Source organism: Macrobrachium nipponense, chromosome 30 (genome assembly GCF_015104395.2).
Source record: "Macrobrachium nipponense isolate FS-2020 chromosome 30, ASM1510439v2, whole genome shotgun sequence".
In the NCBI taxonomy this organism is placed as follows: domain Eukaryota; kingdom Metazoa; phylum Arthropoda; class Malacostraca; order Decapoda; family Palaemonidae; genus Macrobrachium; species Macrobrachium nipponense.
Genome location: NC_087218.1, coordinates 7,548,553 through 7,570,169, shown reverse-complemented (window position 1 = coordinate 7,570,169; position 21,617 = coordinate 7,548,553). Strand labels below are relative to the sequence as shown.

At 38.7% G+C, this 21,617-nt stretch overlaps 1 pseudogene; it reads right to left on the bottom strand.

Moving 5' to 3' along the window:
• LOC135201966 (exportin-5-like) overlaps positions 1–21,617 on the bottom strand; it is a 112,904-nt pseudogene that overhangs the window by 53,875 nt on the left and 37,412 nt on the right.

Genomic DNA, 21,617 nt, shown 5'->3' with positions numbered 1-21,617 from the left:
CTACAATGCAGCTTTGTGCAAACAGAGCTTATTCTTTATTTGGACTTTTTAGGTCACCACAGTTTTAGAATGGGGAGGCCTGCCACCCTATCTCAACCACCTAGTTCTGTTCAACCATAAAACTAATACTAATGTCCATAAAACTAAGTGCCCCAGGGTCATTAATTCATCATCAGAGAAACTGTTTTAAGAACACTGAGGGACAGCAAGTGAGATCAACAGAAACGAGATTGGATGAAAGGTAAAATGCAGTGTAGGCAGTTATACACAAAATGCTGACACACACTGTACCTCGTACACACAAACACTGTAGGTACTTTGTTACATGAATTTTAGAAAGAATATCTTCAAGGACAAGCCTACTGTTCAAAAGAAGTCCTCATAAACAACAAAGCTTAAATATACAAAAAATTGACATACTAATATATCCTTTGTAAATGTTAAAACAAAAACACTCATATCAAGGTTGTAAATGAATAAAAAGCATAACAAAATATGACAGTCAACAAGAGACACAGAAAGAGTAAAATTTGAGAAATACATTATGAAAGGGGTGTAAATACACACTTGAGGGATGCAAAACTTGGGAGTGATCGGTGTGTACTAGTCAAAGCTGCTACCAATATGCTACATTTAAAAGAATCAGTCCATCAAATCAATACACATGAAACCTCCAACTGAATTATAACAAAAAGCTGGACCCACCTTCCAAATACTTCATGAACAATGCCTCATAGATTATTTCTAAGAAATTAGGACAATATAACAATACCTAAAAATCTACATTATGTTGTAACTATAACTGCATACACACATTTATCAAGCCAGCCACATGTGATCTATGAATGTTAATTTAGACTGTTAAACTATTTACTAATTATAAAAATTATAAAATGACTTAAGGAGGCCAAGTAAAAAAAATCCCATCAGAATGTATGACAAAACTGTCTTCCCTTCTGCCTGAATATAGACTGGCCAAACTGAGTACTGAGTAATGTCACATTTTCTTTCTCATACTGAGAGAGGAATAATTGAAAACTATACAGGCGGTCCCCGGGTTACGACGGTTCCGGCTTACGACGTTCTGAGGTTACGACGCTTTTTTCTTAAATATTCAATGAAAAATCCGTCCTGGGTTACGACGCTTGTCCGAGGTTACGACGCTGACGCTTCCGACGCTCCGAGTTAACGACGCTTTTAAAAACGCATACTATGATAAAAATCCTTTATAGTTTAGCACAGTATATTAATAAAAATAAGTTTCTGGTTAGATTACAAAAAAATTTTGAGATTATGATGATTTTCGACACTTTTTATGTTGTATTTTTCTATGTTTTTTAGTGACGCCTCATATGCGGAACTAGTTTCCGAGCGAATGAATACATACTAGTTTACATATAACAGTCCAAAAGCGCAAATGAAAAATCATTGCTTGCTTCCAGTAATAATAACAAAAACGAAGTTTCTGGTTAGATTACAACGCAAATTCCAAGTATCCAAAGAGAGACATTATCCAGTAATTTGATCAGAGAGAGAGAGAGAGAGAGAGAGAGAGAGAGAGAGAGAGAGAGAGAGAGAGAAGAGAGAGAGAGAGAGAGAGAGAGAGAGAGAGAGAGAGGCGTCTTCCGACGCTCCGAGTTAAGGACAGAGAAGTGTTCGTTTCGTTAAACGGCCTCTGACTCATGCCAGTAAATGTTTTGTTGATACTAATAATATAAGCCTATTTAAAGATACGTTTACTTAATTAGTCTATATGATACGTAAATAGTAATCAACTGTTCTTGTAGCCCTCAATATTTGGCAAAATCGAAGTATCCAAAGAGAGACATTATCCAGTACGTAATTTGATCAGAGAGAGAGAGAGAGAGAGAGAGAGAGACGCTTTGGCAACAATAGTCTCGGGGGTTTTTTATAGCTTTCCTTCTGCTTGATGATCGTGGATATTGTAGAAGGATTTCGACCATACTCGTTTGCCAATCGACGATACGAACACGTTCATGCTTTGCTATAATTTCATGTTTTGCTTCCATCGAATCATTTTCTTGGGTTTTTTCTTATCACCTGCTTTGTCTTTAGCTTTGAGACCCATGGTTAATAATAAAATAGACAAAATAACAAGAAAAATAGGCGCCAGAAATACAACGAACTAAACAACGACGTGTTAACATGCAGCACCAACAAACAAACAGACTGAACGCCATTTATCGGTCGCCTATACAACTAACACTCATCGCAAAATCGTATCTCAAATATTTCGTTGTATATCAAAGCTTGTATTTTCTGTTGTATCTCAAAACATTCGTATATTAGGGCAATCGTATGTCAAGTTTTCAATGTAATTTGATCAGAGAGAGAGAGAGAGAGAGAGAGAGAGAGAGACGCTTTGGCAACAATGGTCTCGGGGATTGACGTAACGTTTATTTTCTGAACAGATAGGACAGAGAAGTGTTTCGTTTCATTAAACGGTCTCTGACTCATGGCAGGAAATGTTTTGTTGATACTAATATATAAGCCTATTTAAAGATCATTTACTTTAATTAGTCTATATGAATACGTAAATAGTAATCAGCTGTTCTTGTAGCCCTCAAGATTTTGCAAAATCACTCCAGGTTGTACATAAACTTCAAGAATGTAGTGTCACCAGATTGGATTACAATAGTTTTTACCTTCAAGAACCAGCATTCTTTTATGAAAAATAACTCCAGGTTGTACATAAAACTACAGGAAACAACATGTAGTGTAACCAAAGGATTACAAGTAAGGTTTTTATAACTTTTTATAGTTTAAGACATATTTCCAAGCGTCGTTCCGGCTTACGACGATTTTCGGGCTTACGACGCCGTCTCAAGAACGGAACCCCCCGTCGTAACCCGGGACTGCCTGTACATAGAGCTAACTCTAACAAGAAGAGAGTATACACATCCTATGTGCCCATGTGGATTTAGACAGTTGACTTTTTTCATACAGCAACTAATTAAGTGGTTATGTTAATAATACGTAAATTTCAGTTCACTAGATACAAAGCACAAAAGCAAAAACGAAGCCCTTTTGAACACTTTTCCACTGTTTTTTTTCTTTTCTGATTCCTTAATATGAAATTCACTTTCCTGCTGCTATAATGATTTCAATACAATGATTGTATTCAATGATGAGAACTTCCTCAAAGTCCCAGAGAAAACATAAGAAAAAAAAAAAAAAATTAACAAGTCCCTGTACCAAAGCAAAATATGAGGTTTCACTATTGTAAAGACGCAATTGCACAAACTAAGGAAATTCTGACTTACTTTAAAAGTGTAGTTACAATGGATTGACAAATAGTATCACAGCCCAAGACTAGTTCACCTAATTCTGACAACATGTCATTGTTAGATGAAGACGATATTGCAATCTCCATGTCAGCATCCATTACTTCAGGAGCATCAAATGTCACTCCACGCTGTCCACTCATCAGAACGGCTTTCAAAAGCTGAAATGAAACATGAATTAACAACTAACATCTGCCCAATTACCTTGGAAAATTAAACATCACTATACTTAAGGCTATCAATAAAAAGTAAGGGTAATTTCTTTTTCTCTTGGACAACAGGCATCAATTGTCTGTTTTCTCTTAGACAACATCATCAATTGCCTATCTGTAAAACTAACCTATAGTTTAATTCTACATAAACTACTATCTAATCTGTAGTTTTAATTCTACATAAACTACTATCTAATCTGTATTTATGGAAATGAAATGATGTGCTCACTGATTATTATTAACATCATTTACTTCAAGAAAACTGGTCCAACAATCTGAGGTCGAGAAATCCATAGCTACTTATGCACCCTGTCCACAGAAAATGACAACCATGATATTTACCGTAAGGGGAAGTGTGGTAATAAATTTATGTCTTTATCAAAATGCTGAGGTTTTAATGCAAATTTATGTTTTGTACAAACCACTGCCATATTTGATTGAGTCTGTTATTTTAAACATGTTTAAGAGCTCTTTGTAAAGGGTAGGACTCACACACCCCTCAGTATCCCATTTGTTATGACCTCAGTATCCCATTTGTTATGACACTTAACTAAAAATAAGCAGCATCTAAACCTAATCAGAGGGGGAGGGAAAAAAAGAATACTAATCCTAAAATTTAAATTACCTTAATCCTAAATTTTAAATAAAAGAAACTATAGTGTCAGGAATCACCTACTTACATCAACATATTCTCTTGTAAGCATTCGAATCAGCAAGTCCTCTAATATTTCTTGAACATCCTGATTCTCTTCCTGTGAATCACTTTCAACAACATTTGTTAGGTGATCCCAGCGACCACTAAGCCTTTCCAACACTGTTCAGAAAAACAAGGAAGACAATCAACAATCACAATAAACCAGATGATAAAACAGAATATGAATTCAGGAGGAAAACCTCCCAGTTACACCATGAATAAATTGTAAGGGGAGAGTGGAAAGTAAGATGGAAGAAAGAGAATATGAAAGGAAGTACAGTTAAAGGAATGAAAGGGGTTGCAGTTAAGGGCCAAAGGGACAATGCAAAGAAAACCATGAGGTGCACTGTCGGAACTACCCACCCTAAGGGAATAAATCATGTGATAACTGAGAAAATGATAGAATTAAGCAAAAAAAATTACAAATTTTAAATTTATTTGTATTTTCAAAATTACAAACCTAAGGTCTTTATGTAGAGGAAAATCTCTTGGTGCTAGCTGGATCTGGTTAAAAATAGAACAAAGATTTGGTGGTAGCATGGTGATAGCCAATGGAGACAGAGTAGGCGGAGTATGAACTCTTCCCCCCTCATGTCAATTCCTCTCTTCCCTTGTAAGAGAGGGAGGATTAGCTTTTATTTCAAAAATTTTTATTGACAGAAACAATCATAATAGAAATAGAATGGCTGCTCACTCGTCTGTACCTAGCCAGTTCCATCACACGATGGCTTACATCTCTCCCCTGCCTGCCGAAAGAGGAGAAGAAGAAAGGGAAAGGAAGAAGACCAGTCACCTCATTCACTCCCACTTTCATAACCAAAATCTTGGGCGAATACATCTACCATTGGCCTTCCCCACAGATGGTTGTTCCACTACTTCCAAGTGTAATGACCACTCTGTCCCCAATACTTAACCCTACAACTCAACTTGTCTGCCACTACATTCCTCTTGCCTGGAATGTATCTGCCTGAAAAGGCCCACTGAGCAAGTCACCGTCCACTGGTGTAGTAGTATGTACTACTGTCAATTCGTGAAGTTGAAGGGATACTAGTCCCTCAGGTTTGTTGACAAATGCCTTTAGCTCAAAGACATTAATATGAAGTTCCCTCTCTTGTTGATCCCACAAACCTGAGGTCAAGAGTCTGTCTTCTAAGTGTGTTCCCCAACCCTCATTCAAGGCATCTGAGAACATAAGGACTCCAGAAGGAGAGAGTGAAGGGGCACTCCTATGGTCAGGTTCTAGTCATCCAGCCACCATGCAGTCATGAATAGATTATGCAATGAGAAGCCTTCCCCAGACAGAACAACAGACTTCCTCTCTATTTTTTCTTCTACCAAATGCTTCCATTGCTCAGGAGACTAATCGCAACACTCGTACAAGGGTTACTTACCTGCAGTCCATTAGCTCTGCATCTGCCACAAGTATGAGGATCAGTATCGACAGAGGCTAAATAACGGAAGCAAGGATTGTTACCTACCCCTGGACATCATCTCTGAGGCAATGCCTTATTAGCTGAATCTAGTGTTTGCATCCCTAATGCAAAACCCATAAAACAAACACAAAATATCATAGAATCATACATACACACAAAAATGAAAAGCAAGACCACCAAGGTGTAACTAGTGCAGGAATGCATAATAAACTAGCTTCTATTGCAAGACAGGCAGCACTTGTTCTTGTGAAGATGATTAAGAGATGGCTGCGCATCAACCAAAAGGTACAAGTGGGAAAGAGATCGGACTCCACCTACTATTTCATCATTGGCTACCACCAAATCCTTGTATTATTTTTAACGCGATCCAGCTAGCACTAAGAGATTCTCCCTTATGTAAAATCCAGATTTGTAACAGTGTATGGACAATATAAAATATTTCTAGATGGGATGTATTACAATAAATAAGAATATGTTCCATGTAAGCATGTAAGCATCAATGAGGAATTGAGTCAGAATACATAAAAATATAAAATGTTCATAACACAGATGAATGACAAAATATTATAATATACAATATAAGTAAGAATAAAATTTTCATCTGAAGGATGAACAAGGAAGATAGTTAATGTGTGATAAATGTTAAAAATTTTTACAGGAAACCATGAAACCTTTTAGAATACCTAAGAATAGCAAATGCTCATAACAAGGCTAACTTCAAAATATTCAAGAATTTCAAATATTTACAGCAAGGCTAAATAAAGAATAAAGCTTGCACTCCTGAACCAAATCCTACAACATAAACACAACAAATTTCAAAAAACAATGTTTCATTTCAACTTTCAAAAAGTCATCAGTGTGAACATGTACAGTAACTTAATTCTTCTTAGAAGTTATTACAAGTAATGTAAAGTGAAGATGACAAAGAATGATTTGATTCTTTAAACATATCTAATGTTTATTTATTAATCTAACTCAAATACAGTCCACTCCCCTAATATGTGAAAACATGGTCAAAAAAGAACCTCAAGTTTTAAAAATTTCTTATGGAATAATTGTACAGTAGAGCTGATGTTTTAGTAAGTGCTACTCCTAAGCTGTCCAATTAAGATTACAAAAGATTAAAATTCATTGGTAAAAATGAAGTCTTACAAATCAAAAGAAATTTTTCGTACTAATCTACTTCATAGCCTTACTTTTGCGCAAACGGCTCTCCAATTACACTAACTTGTTACATCCGAAAGATAATCACTACTACAGATGCCAAGACCATCTACAATAATCCTTCAAGGCATCACACTTTCAGGCAAACACCATTGTCCATTTTATCCTCAGTTGCTCTTAAAAATGTAATCAGCCCTTACCTTCCAAGCCAGGAAGGGTAGTCATTGCTGCACAATGTTAGTCTGACCACTTTTTCCATTGTTTTCATTAGCATATTTTCATTACTATTGTTTGTTTGTATGGTGTTTTTACATTGCATGAAACCACCAGCGGTTATTCAGCAACGGGACCAACGGCTTTACGTGACTTCCAAAACCATGTCGAGAGTGAACTTCTATCACCAGAAATACACATCTTTCACTCCTCAATGGAATGGCCAAGAATCGAACCCGGGACCACCGAGGTGAGAAGCAAACACCAAACCAACCAAAGCACTAAGGCGCTTTTTGTGCATTACTTTTGTGCATTCTGAGAATTTCTTATTTGAAATGCCATGCTGGATTCATTTCTATGACCATTCAATGTGGGCACAATTTTCAGTGTCGAAAATTATAACAATGATTGCAGGTCCACAATAATATCGCATGTGAAGTATATAAGTGTTTAATAATAAGAGCTTTCGAACCCTGCCCCACCAGGTTCATCCTCAGCCAGTATAATGTTCACTTGGCTGAGGATGAACCTGGTGCAGGGTTCGAAAGCTCTTATTATTAAACACCTTATATACTTCACATGCGATATTATTGTGGACCTGCAATCACCATATTCAATGTTATAGATTAATAAACTGATAACGAACCACTAAGAGAAACCGATGGGGTATGGGACAAATCAAAGGCAGGTGGCGAAACATATGGAGCAGTCTGGTGTATTGCCGATACAAAAGAAGCCGGCAACGCTTGGTCATCCAATGACGGCGTTGACTCCTTTCTTTGTACTGGCCTTTCTCATAAAACTTCTCCATGTTTCACCAACCAACCACAACAAAAACAGAACAAGGATGAGTAAATTGTACATACATTTTCTCTGCACCTACTACAAACGTTGGATGAGGATCCGTCAACACCGAAGTTAGGAATCTTGAACACAGACAGCCACTAACTCCAGGGCATTTCCATTGTCGTCTTCAAAACGGAAGAAGATCCCGATGGCGATACAAAACACTCCATCTCGCCACTTACACACTTACAGCTCACACCCACACTGAGTCCACTCAGAGAAAGAGAATCAATAAGAAAAATGAAAGTGACATGGATAAAAACAGGCAAACTAAAACCGGCTTTAAACAGATAGACAGTAAACCCGTCCTATCTTAAAGGCGGTAGAAAGATAACTGGTGGGTCACAGACGACGCCGAGGGCATTCTGGGTATACATGCCCCATGACCTGATATAGAAGCCAATAGTCCCTGGATCGCACAAGTTAATTTTTAATTCTACCGGTTTCCAGCTTGGCGCTAGTAAATCCTAATGTTAAGACCAAAGGTTTGTTTTCGTATATGAACAAGTGCAATTGGTATTCTTTTACATATAGGTAATTGGTTATGCATAAAAATGATATTGTTATGATACAATAAAGTTTTATACATACTTACCTGGCAGATATATACATAGCTATTACTCCGTCGTCCGACAGAAATTCGAATTTCGCGGCACACGCGGCAGGTAGGTCAGGTGATCTACCCCCCCGCCGCTGGGTGGCGGAATAGGAACCATACCCGTTTTCTAATTCATAATTTTTCTTCCAGCTGTCTCCTGAGGGGAGGCTGGGTGGGGGCCATTTAATTGTATATATCTGCCAGGTAAGTATGTATAAAAACTTTATTGTATCATAACAATATCATTTTTATACATTCAACTTACCTGTCAGATATATACTAGCTGATTCACACCATTGGTGGAGGGTAAAAGACAGCTATTACTGATAGACAGGTAAACACATACGTTGTAGGTAATAAATAAATAAAACCTTGGTTCCTATGTGTTTAGACGAAATGGGGTCGACTTCCTAGCTATTTTGCTAGTAGTCTGCTTCGTCTCAAGAGCCTCAGCGAGGATGTGACCTATGGCTAAGAGTTCTTGTAGATCTGTCAATGGGGTCTTATCCACTTACTTGACAGAATCTAGTGGTCATTTGTCAATGGGGTCTTATCCACTTACATGACAATACACCAATGCCTATTGGCATAATTTAAGGAGCACAACACCGATCCCGATCACCTGATCCTAACACGAGGGTTTGTGCTTAATTTGAAAGAGCTATCCCCAAACTCATTTCAAATAACCCCAGAAAAATAATACACTTAGGCTAAAAATAAAAAATAAAAAATAAAAAATGTTTTGATTCACTAGTTAAGGATCAGTGTCGGCTCCCTATCCCAGCAACGCATCCGTGGACACGTATAACAAAGAGAGAAGGATCTCTCATCGGCCCACTTGATCTCCTTCGTGCAAAGAGAAGTCAACACAGAGTTGCATCTCCCGTTATACAGCTAATATGACTCTCATGACATATTGTATGGAAAGAACAAGAATTGTTAAAAGCTCGCACTTCAAGCGCTTTTAATTCTTAGCTGTTTGAAGGAAACGTCCAAGTTACTCAAGAAGTGCTTTAGAGATTCCACTCTTCCAAAGAAGACCAGGGCTTTCTTTGCAACAGATCTCTTCTAGATGAAGCCCCAGCCCAGACCTGGCTTGCGCCTGGCTGGCGCCTCGCGCCTGTCTGGCGCCTCGCCCCTGGCTGGCGCCTCGCGCCTGCCTGGCGCCTCGCCCCTGGCTGGCGCCTCGCGCCTGCCTGGCGCCTCGCGCCTGCCTGGCGCCTCGCGCCTGACTGGAGCCTCGCGCCTGCCTGGCGCCTCGCCCCTGACTGGCGCCTCGCGCCTGGCTGGAGCCTCGCGCCTGGCTGGAGCCTCGCGCCTGCCTGGCGTCTCGCGCCTGCCTGGCGTCTCGCGCCTGCCTGGCGTCTCGCGCCTGGCTGGCGCCTCGCGCCTGCCTGGCGCCTGCGCTGCCTGCTCCGCGTCTGGTGCCGCGCTGGCTGGTGCCTCGCTTGCCTGGCGCCTCGCGCCTGGCTGGCTCCTCGCGTCTGGCTGACTTATTCTCCCCACTCGTGGAGATTCGAGCTTGTTAAGAGTCTCGATGAAACTGGCGATGTCCACCTCGGACACTTTATTTGCTTGATTCATTCGCCTCTAGCGCATCTGCGCCAGATTGGAGGCCTACTCCTTCTCCTCATCAGACAATGACAGTGTTTAATTGGACTGTCTTGCTCTGGCGTCTTTACACCTGTTTGGCATTTGGCGCCTGATTGGCGCTACATTGTCCGAAAGTCTGAACATCCACATCGTTTAGCAGGAGAAAGGAAAAGGGTGGAAGAATTCTTTCACTTTGAGCTTATGGCCTCTGCAACAAGGGGAGGTAATTTTAGTCAGCTACATCCAGTAGACGATAGGAATCTAATAGTCCGAGAGACCAGTCTTCCTCCGAGGAGGATCATACTTGATACTTCAGTTTGCTAACGAGCACTCTTCCTACATGTTGAAGAGTTTCTCTCGTTGCAAATCTTCCCTATCCTCCTGCACGAAGGCAGGGAAAGAGCCTGGAAGTTTAAGGAGACTCTGAGCTGAAATTGGGAGGATTCCCGATTTCTAGCTCTTTAAATATATCTCTTCGAACCTTCTGGGAAGTAGTTTTGAGCCCTCATCGTATTCCAAAGACTCTGTCAGCAAACGTTTAAATCTTATCTTCTTTTGTAGATAACAACGTAAAATACCTTGCCTGGACAACAAAATCCTTTATCTGAAAGCGATTGATCCAGGAATAAAAGGTGTAATTCTTGTTTTGCCAAACATACCATGCTGGCAGGACCCCTTGCCGAGTCTTTCTAGATTTGATTCCAAGATTTCCAAGCCCAAAATCTCACTCGTCCCTTTTGTCTATTAGTACCAAGAGAGACATTGATGAGGAGCAGTTCCATTTTGTCCGAACAAGGAATCTGAGGCCCAAATAGGATCCCATTGTAACTATAAGATCTCCAAGTTTTGTCGTATAGATGGGTATTGTGTAAGGTCCCGAAGATCTTAATGCTCTGCTATCTCCAATTCCCTTTATAGAGACAGAGTATAGCCTTTTACTGCGTTCTTTGATAGCAGATATATACAAAGGTAATTCTTCCCTCTGAAAGGGAAGTAAAAAACCGCTATGTGGTTCACAGAGGTATCGGAAGAGGACAGTTTCCTCATTCCCTCAAGCACGATCTGCAGTAATTATATATCTTATCCATGACTACTGTCATTTACCTTGAAACATCCTCTCATTCTGTCCACTTCTGGTCAGTCTGCAACGCAGACAGACTCAGAGTGGAGAGGTTGTTAAGGTCCATTTAAAATAGATGTTGAAAGAATATTCAGACTGTCTTGAAAAGACTTCCAAAACCTGCTGTGAGAAGAACGTGACCTCTGAGAATCCAACCTCACTAAGTCTAAAATGAGGCATAACATATATCCTCTCTTTCTTTGACGCCCTTTGTCTTACATTCTGTAAAGAGTTTATCTTTTTTAGGGAAAAAGACTAAATTTTATTCCCCTTTCTATAACATAAAGATGGCGTATATTGCTACCTCTCTCTATATTCTTTCTTCCTGTCCTCGTGCCTGGGCAACGAGAGAATGGAAAAATTCTATCATCGTTATTCTGCAAAACAAATTATTATTATCCTATTCTCCTACTAACTGATCCAGGATCGAGGAGAATCATTCAAGATTCCTATCCTAGGACATCAGGCCGTAATGTACGGTTCAGATACTTGAAAGAGCCTCTCACCCAATACTGAGAGCTCCTACGAGTCTTTTCTAGTACCAACATTACAAGGTCTTCCTTGTTATATGTTTACATGGGAGTAGGATAATATACCATCCTGTTAATAACAATGAAAGAGGAGAAAGAGGAGCTGCATGGTTCAAGGGACTAGCCGAAACGTGCAATATAAACGGGGTTGCTAGAAGGTCTTTCTAAAACCTGCACCCAGATTAACTTATGAGTCTGATATATTTCTATCCCTTGTCTCATAAGGTTGAGGAAAGCGAGAGACCTCTAAAGATATCAGTTCTCTTCACCATGTAAAGGTCTATAAAGCAGGAGAACCCACTTATCCTGACACGTACTACGTTCGCCTGTGCGATATCTAGAGTAATTGTCAGTAGAGGGTTGATCTGGCAAAAAAAGTTTCTCCAAAAACACTCCTCTTGCCAGGAAAGAAGTCGCTCACGCGACCACTATGTTACCTGACATGAGAAGTCTGTTCTTGTTAGAAGACTCCGCAATTCAGTTAATCCTGACAAGGGCCACGGCCCGCCTGTGCGACAACTTGTGTCACTGTCAGGAAAAAACTGATCTTGTGTCAGTTCTCAAAGAGGAAACTCTTGGAAAGTCTATCTCCAAATACTGAGAAATTGGAGATCCTGATATCTTGCGCCTGGCTGGCGCTCGCGCCTGGCTGACGCCTCGCGCCTGGCTGGCGCCTATCGTGGTTAAAGCTGGCGCTCGCGCCTGGCTGACGCCTCGCGCCTAGCTGGCGCTCGCGCCTGGTTGGCGCCTATCGCTTGGTTAAGCCTGGCTGGAGCCTTTATGGCCTATTACTCGCAACCTTGGTCAGGAAATCTCGATATCAAAATAAGAAGAGGTGCTGTAAGAATCCTATAATTCTACAGTACTTCCATAGTTGGATGTTTCTTCTCAATTTTCCTCTAATACGAGTATATCGGAAGGGGAATTATTCTTTCCTCGGTTAATTCTTCCGTATCCCCCCCCCCTCTTTTTTCCTGAACGAGAAGGACCACTCCAGTGCGAGGGACTGAGTAACTTCCCAGCTCTATGTAGGAAAGCATAATTTGCTCTAAGGTATGTCTATTAACTAATTATTTCTAGTTAGAGCCAGGCGTCTGGCTGGCGCTTATGATTCCTTATGGCATGGTTTGAGGAAAAGGAAGCACTCTACAGGAAGACTGTTCGTCTTCTTCTTGCTAGAGATCTATGAAGAAGACTTCTCGCAGTTCTCACAACTCTTTGCAATAAATGTTAGACATACTTAAAAAACAAAAACAGTTATTATCGTCGATCGAGGTCTCACGGACTCGCAAATTCTTGTATTGCTTTTATTTAATAACTCGCTCAAACGAGAAATATTTTGGATGGTGCTCTAGGCTTATTGCACCAAGTTGGTGCAATTTTGCGCCAGGGGGTGGCGCAACTCGCGCCAGGCTGGCGCAACCTGCGCCAGGCCGGCGCAACCCGCGCCAGGTGGTGGCGCATCTGCGCCAGGCTGGCGCCTCCTACTAATTATCTTTATGTTTATGTGCCAGAACATCTGTCTTTATGGTACCCGACATCCTTCATATGTTAATTCCGTTCTTTATTATGAAAAACTTTTATATACGTAGTATAATCCATTCAGGGAAACCATTTCCCACTAAAGAATGTTTCTCATCCGACTCATACAACTTCTGCGCAATATCCGATTCTAAATACGGTTGTGTCCTTTTTTTCGAAAGACTTAACCATACCGTGATGTCTTGAAGTGAATCTCTATTACATCTCTCTTCTCACTAAGTATGTATTCTAATAAGCCATGCTTTCGTAAGTATGAGTGCATTAATAATATCATGTTCTGCTGCATTAGAATCCTTTAATCATGTTACCTACGGTAAACAGCATTGAAAGGTTGTAATATCCTTCTTATTGAAGATCCTAACAAAAGGCAGACACTATATTATTTATGATAGCTTCAGTATTCCCTCAATCCGAGGCTAAGCCCGACGATTGTAGGGAAGAGATACGGTTAATTATCCCATTCCGCAGGAGAGAGAGCTGTAAACGACCTCTCACGACTGAGAACAAGATGGTACTGCGACTGCGTTGGTTGGTCTTCCAAGCGAAAGCCGTCTGGCCTTCCCTTTCCATAGTTGCCAGTTACTCCATTAAATAAAGGAATCTTATAAATTATTATCGAACTTCAGGAAGTTTTTTATTATGCAGCATAATTAAGCTAACGAAGACTTTCGACAGTCTAAGTAACAACTAAATAGGTGTCGTCTAAACAATTCTTTTAAACCTATTCCTTCCTAGGAAAGTCCTAGAAGGGTATTGGTAATCCATGGAAACCTCTTCTAACACGAAGAAAAAAGTTCTATCCTACTCTCAATCCACAATAAAGATATGCTTCTCCGATCACTTCTCGAGACACGATAGCATCATATAAATCATACTCTAGCTTAATAGAATCCTCTATAATACTGTTACATTAATGTAAACCGTATTAATTTAGGAAATTTTGTAAGGATTTCACTTGACCATTATAGCGTAAATTTGTTTCGGTATGTGTCTATGCCTTGCCATACCGTAGTCCTAAGGCGATTTGTCCTAAGCATGGTAGGATCTAGAAGCTTAAAAGTCATACATATATGCTTTATCACTCACGAGATCCATATAATTCATTCGATTGACAAACAATCTAAATCGTTCTCATCATAATAGATTTATATCTAAAAATGCACCGATGGGGAATCTTATGTTGAAATAACAATTTCATACCCCCATTGGATAGCGCTCTCGTCTAGTTGCGAAAAAAAATGTCGAACAATGACTTTATCACAAATGTTATCGAATGATCTCTAATATTAGAAGGCGCTAAATCGTCGCCTGATTCCGAAAGGTGGATCGATTAATGTCATTCTAATTTTGAATAATTCTACCAGAAGGCATTATACGAGGATCTTCGCCAATTTCATTCATTGAAGTTCTTCTATCCATCGAGGAACCGTACGCATAAAAAGGGAGAAACACTGTTTTAGGATGCCTTTCCAATGGCTATCCTGGCAGTCCTGGGACGCTCTACAGAACCTGCCGAGGGGACGCCTGACCGGTGGGATTCTCTGAAACTCCTTACGGTTTTCGACATTCCTTCTCCTCTGGCTTGTGAGCTTGGAAGAGGTCTAGACCTGAGAGCGAGACAGAGCCGTCAGACGCACCCTCCATTGTAATGGGGGAACACTATATTCACTTCTTACGTTCTACGAGTTCGCATTCGAACTATATCCAAAGTCTACAATTTGCAAATATGATATTGTAGATTCTGCGGAGTAAGAAGGTGATGAGGATGCAAACAACTACTAGTACTGTTACTACTATATTGCTCGTTAACACAAGCTAATTAAAGCTTCTAAAGGATAGTTACTTTTCTGACTTCCCCAACTAGGAAGAAAGATATACATTTCCTCAATCAAACTCTAACACTTATTTGTATTAATGAATAGATATAAGTAATTCCCTTTCATGAAAGTATACGTAATTCACTTCGTGAAAGTGGACGTGGCTACCAAAAACTTCGGTAGTTACAAGTCACTTAATCTTCTAAATTTTCGAAGTTAATTTATCAAAAAAAAATTCTAAAAGTTAACAAAAGCGTATGCCGAACCAAAGATCCATTACTTCCCTGTAAAAGTTAGCCCAGACGATCGATGGCGATGAACACGAAAATCCATCAGGAGGAACTGCAAACGTTGTTTACATTCAGCGACAGAAAAATTATGAATTAGAAAACGGGTATGGTTCCTATTCCCGCCACCCAGCGGCGGGGGGGGGGGGTAGATCACCTGACCTACCTGCCGCGTGTGCCGCGAAATTCGAATTTCTGTCGGACGACGGAGTAATAGCTATATATATCTGACAGGTAAGTTGAATGTATAAAAACGTAATATGTATATTCAGAAAAAATTTAAATTATATAGCAAGTATAAAAGGTCAATAAAGAAAAGTTGAAAAATTTTTTCACTACCACAAAAATATGACTGTTTGATGATACCATATAATAATTATGATTACGTATACGTAATTATTAACAGAGAGAATAAGCTTAAAATCAGCGAATATTTAAACCCCTCTAGAAATGCTTAGAAATGCCCAATTTGATAGTTCAAACGCAAAAATAATTTAGATAAAAATGCTTATACCCGAGTTTTAATAGTTTTATCACAAATGTTTTCATGAAAATTATATGAAATAGTAATTAGCAAGTATTTCTAAAGTGAAAAATACATACAGCAAATAGGTGAAGTTTCTGCAAATATTGTGTATTTATGTTCCATAGAGTAATCCGTGAATCGTGAGTCTGTGAATCCGGAACCGCGAATAGACGGGGGTCACTTTAGCCAGTACATCACAGGCTCAGACAAGATCAGCAAATGTAGTTATTTATCAATAATGTCAGTATTCATTGCTGCAGTATATTCATTATTTCCAATTGACATTATGTGCAAAACCAGTTTTTTTTTCTTAGCCATTCAACTATTACTGGTTAATAAAGAATTTCACAAAGATCAATAAAATCTATATTACAATTTTAGTCTGGTTTGCTTAATTCGTGTTGTGTTGTTCACTACTACTTAACATTTTTGAGATACAAATGGACAGGAACGAATTGCGTAGCACATATTCACAGTACAGATCCAGGCAAGCTCACCAAACAAGCATAATTTTATGGGATTTTGTAGAAAAAACTATTTTCAGGTGCATACATGGATTACAGTTGTCTGTACTGTTGCATTTGTCTAATTTTTTATGGGATAATATTTGAGGTTTACACATTATGATTTCCATCATTTTCACCTCAAACCATTTCTGAAAACTAATTTGCATACAGCAAACTTACCTCAAATCATTCTAGACCTGTCTTGCACATTTGGCAATTCACATTTTATAAATGGCATATTACACTAGTGGACTACAAGGTTCAGCATCACATGTCTTACTGTAAAATACCAATTATTACTACTCTGGCATCACCAAAATTGTGTGATGTACTACTGAAGATAAAGAATTTAAACACCCATCATAAATGATCACCAATAAAAACAATCGAAGTACTACAAAATTAATGTAAGCCTATAAAACTTACTACACTTACTATATGGACACAGAATTGATTTTAAGGACTGGCAATAAGACAGGCCTGTAATTTATTCTGCAGGACACTGACTGAATGAAAGGCTTCTTCAAAAAAGTTCGAATAATCGGTCGTATTCTATAATCTGGGATAAGGTGCAAGTTAGCAAACGAAGAGTGGATCAAGTATTCTGCAAGATGAGGTTGTTGGTAAAATTCTGCGCCTAAGGAAGCTCCTGCATTTCCCAGAATGTGATACGAATGATCGTGGACCATTGACAAAAAGTATTGCATTCGTTCAAGGGGATGTTGTACCTGTCCAGGGAGCAGAATGACGTAAATCATTAAAATGAATGTCAGTCAATTAGAGAAAAAAAAATGCTAAATGATGACAACAGATCACAAAACTGTCCTGTTATCCTTTTTTCCTTTTCTCAGAACTAAGTGTTAGCTTTTAACCCAATGCTTAGGTTATGTCTAAACAAAAGCCCCTCTTTTTAAAAGATGCTTATAGAGTTTGAGGGGTCAATTCCGTATAGTTGCTGTGTTTAAGACAATTTAAGCTACTTAGCTGATAATCAACTTTATGATATGCAATAAAACTTAGAATATAATGTAAGCTTATGACAACCAGTCTTTTATTATAGTGATAGGGGAAATGATAATTAGTCAATTAAATCTATTGCCCTCTATCCTAATGAATGTGAGCAATTCTAGCCTTTCTATGTCAATCACACTATTTATAAAACAAAATGGAAAGGATGCCATGATGAGAGGACAAAAACACCAAATGAAAAGGTCAAGAGAAAATATAAAGTCTTGAACAAAACAATTATTTAATTTACATAAAATTCCCATCAACCCATCTATTGACGTATGATTATTATTATCATATACTTTAACCAAACCACTAGGTCACCCACCAACTCTCTCATAATGGTAGCAAAAGGAAAAATTTGAGGAAAAAAAAAAAAAGTTGGAATACTTGTGGGAAGACAAACATCAGACCAGAAACAAACTAAATGCAGAAACCAAAGAATTGTGAGGCAAGGAGACACTGCAAAGAACCTTTAGTGCTGCCTACAGTATGTTAAATACTGCACACTGCAGACTTTAGACCACCCGGGTATTCTTTGACAAGAGTTGGTTCTAATTATTTCAAGTTCACTTTGAAAGATCCTTCGGCAAACAAGGGTACTTAAATCTTTACAGGTACTATGATGCTTTTCTGAACTCTGGAATCAAACATTTGGAGTACTGTCCCCTTTTGGCAAAATGGTAGAATAAGTACAAAAAACACAATCTGTTTGTAAGATAAAAACAAAAATACTAATTCTGTTCCAAATTTCATACTACTTCATATGGCTGCTAACATTCCGGAGATGATGGTGTGACCTACAATACAAAAGAGCCTTCCTTACCTTTGGTAGTCACTATAAGGGTCCGATGGATTGACAGAATTAAGGCCTAATATGTTATTTTTTTCAGATTCTGGCAACATGTGAGCTTTGGCATACCCAGTAGAAACCCCGCGCAAGGGCATCTGGATGCCACAAAGTATTGAATAGCCGCACCAGGACAAAGAGCTGTGGCAGCAGTGGCAGAATGTACGGAGTAAGCTGGATTGCGACACATCACTGTCCCATTTTCTGTTCTCTTTAGTATGAATCCTCCTCGGTCTGCATACTCATTGTCTGATGGGTACTCTGATCGCTTTATCACAGCTAATATGAGATTGACACTGAATATTATCTGCGCTCTATTCTGGCCATTAACATCATTTTCACTTGGTTCAACAGGGGCCTTGTCCAACCCAACAAAGGACATGAATTCCAAAGGCGAACTAAACTGCTGTTTCACACCAAGCCAAAAGTCTGATGCAGGCTTTAAAATCTTTCCAATAAAATGACTCTGTTTCTCAAAATTTATATATTGATTACTTATAAGTATTGAACGCCTCACTTAAAGTAACTTTTTCCATTTGTGATAACTCTAACGGGTCATGACTCAAACTTTCAATGACACCATTGATAAAATCAAATGCATTTATCAAAACGTCTGGATAACTTCGAGCTATTTTCACCAAGAGTGAACAGCCATGTCTTCGAACATTTTTAACTGTCCTGCTGCGGGAATCTTTAGTCTGTCCAGGCAATGAGAAAGTTAGGGCAGAAAATATCTTGTTTAAGAAACTTCCATCAACATTGCAGGGACAGTCCTCACAAACACAAAAAAGACCAGAGATACACGATAACAGCGTTGACAGTATGAGTGGATCCACTGTCTCATATGCAAGACACTGTTGTAGTAGCTTTACCCCATTTCAGCATTTGGTTTTAGCTCGATCACTTTGTACTGTACGACCCATAAAACGCTTTCCACTATCTGAAAAGAAAAATTCATACTATTTACAAGTCATATATTCAGTCCACAGTTTTGGATATACATTCTCAATTTCCAAAAAAGAATTTAAACGTGTAAAAAACACATAAACCTTCTTTTACCTGTGAGACAGCATCCCATTGTAAGAAGGACGGTGAAAAACAAATTGCATAGCTGCTTCTCAGCGTTGGGTCCCGGGTCAAAATAGGTTTTTTCTGTATCTGCTGTGCCAATAGCTGCTCTACATACGAAAACATGGTGACAGGCGCTATGACAGACGCAGCTTTAATTACGTCCAGACTTTCAGCTCGCACCTAAAAGAAAGACATGAACTTCTTTACACTGTTTATGCTTCTGTCTTTAACCTTTATGATTTCAAAATGTTGCTTCTGTCTTTAAAACCATTATGATTTCAAAATGTATCATTTAATCATTATTTTCAAACAAGCTCCTATTTTTTCTTATGCTTATCTGACCCATTAAGAGTAAAAAGAGCACTGAAAAGCAAATCAACTAGCCCTCTTACACACTGTTTATCTATTGACATGGTAATGGGGCAATCAATCCAAATTATAACTCTCCATCATCACATGGAATCCACTAATCCACTAAAACCTTACAGCTTTTGTTATAAAGGATTTTTGTGCACTTGTTGCCCGAGTAACATTGAACAAAAACCTAAAATTGATAAACTTTCCACAGTAACATTCCAAAAAATACACAAGTGACCACATAATAATATCAAACAAAATTAATAATCAATTCCTTTCACAACAATATGTAGAGGATTGATTATTCTACTAAAGATGGGGTTTCCCATATAAGAGGGGTCACCCATTGTTTACTTATTAGTTTGTTTCCCGCTTCAAGCAGTTATCTGGTACTCAAAATTGGGCTTAAGTGAAACAACTTTGGTCATTTGTTTGGTATTTGCTAAATTTTGTTTACTGGAAACTTACCAGTAAGGCAACAAAAATACTCTATAGCAAGTGCTTCATTGCCTTTATGCACCCTTCAAATAACAAGGCATCATATATCTAAAGCAATACGATTTGATTACTTTTGTTTGTGAATCCCAAAGGTACAACATCAACACAACCTTACCTTATAAAAGAATTGAGAATAATCTTCATCTGAATCAAAATCGAAGCGTGAATATTGGCAACTGTCCGAATCATTTTTCGAGGGGTACCCATGCTTGACAACCTAAGGACAAAATTTTTATAATATACTACAATGCAATTTCAGACAAATCAGGCATGGAAATTATACAACAAAGTAAATAAATCCATTTTGTAACAGAAACAAACTAACCTTTAGAGAAACAATTTCTATCCATGACGGAATGACGGATTTAAAAGCTTCGCTTTCACATATAGACTCATGGTGCGAAACATCCTGGCCCAAAGGTGCCTATTAGTGTAGTTATAGATACTAAGGCTCGGATGACTGGAAAAAGTCAGAATTACTTTAAGATATATATTAAAGTTTGCTGGCTCTGTAACATCAACTTCTTTCCCCCAAAGACCACAAAGCTGACTGCCTAACACGGTAAGAACCTGTAAAAGAAAACCTGTGGTTAAAACACAATAATCACCATGAAAAACAATTATGCACAAGAAAAAACCATTACCTGAATATGTACCTTCAAATCTTTAAGTACCCTCACTGAGAGATCCTCAGCAGCACCAGCTGCAGCTTCATGATTTGTTACCTGAGTAAGTGTCTTCAAAAATCTATAATTCCCCTCACTGAGAGGTCCATTAACAGCATGAACTGCAGCCTCAAAGATGGCTGACATGGGTTCCTTGTGAAAGAGTAACAGAACAGGGCGACGTTCATCTGGTTTCCCCTTCCGGCTCACAATCTGTAAAATAAAAGGTGTAAACCCTTTATGTATCTATAAAATCACTGGATAAATTCGAGCTTTAATTTCTTAGCTTTTAAATTTATAAAATCACAGGACAGTCAGACAAATTTTTTTACAAATCAATACAATCTACAGTGCTCTTAAAACAACTAAACTAATTTCACATACAAAATTCCTATAAGTGTTATGTGGAACATTAAATTCACGAATCTCGTGGTTTTATCCATATATATCTTGGCTTCCGTGATTTCCCAAGCATAAACTAACTCAATAAATAAGCAATCTGTATACAAAAAACAAAGAAAATGTTACTTTGAAGTTTTTAAACTTTGTACATCTGAGACACTTACCTGTAACAGACATTCTGAGGCTTCCATTTTCAAACTATCATGCTTTAAGAAAAGGCAGAGTGACTTCAAAAGCTTTGCATCTTGAGAAAATATATGCTGAACAGAGACCCACTCCACAAACACAGCTAGAGTCATAAGTACCACCTGGAAGGTTAAAGAACATAACTCAGTGGACTGGTTAAACTACCATTATACCGAGGCACATCATTAGATTAC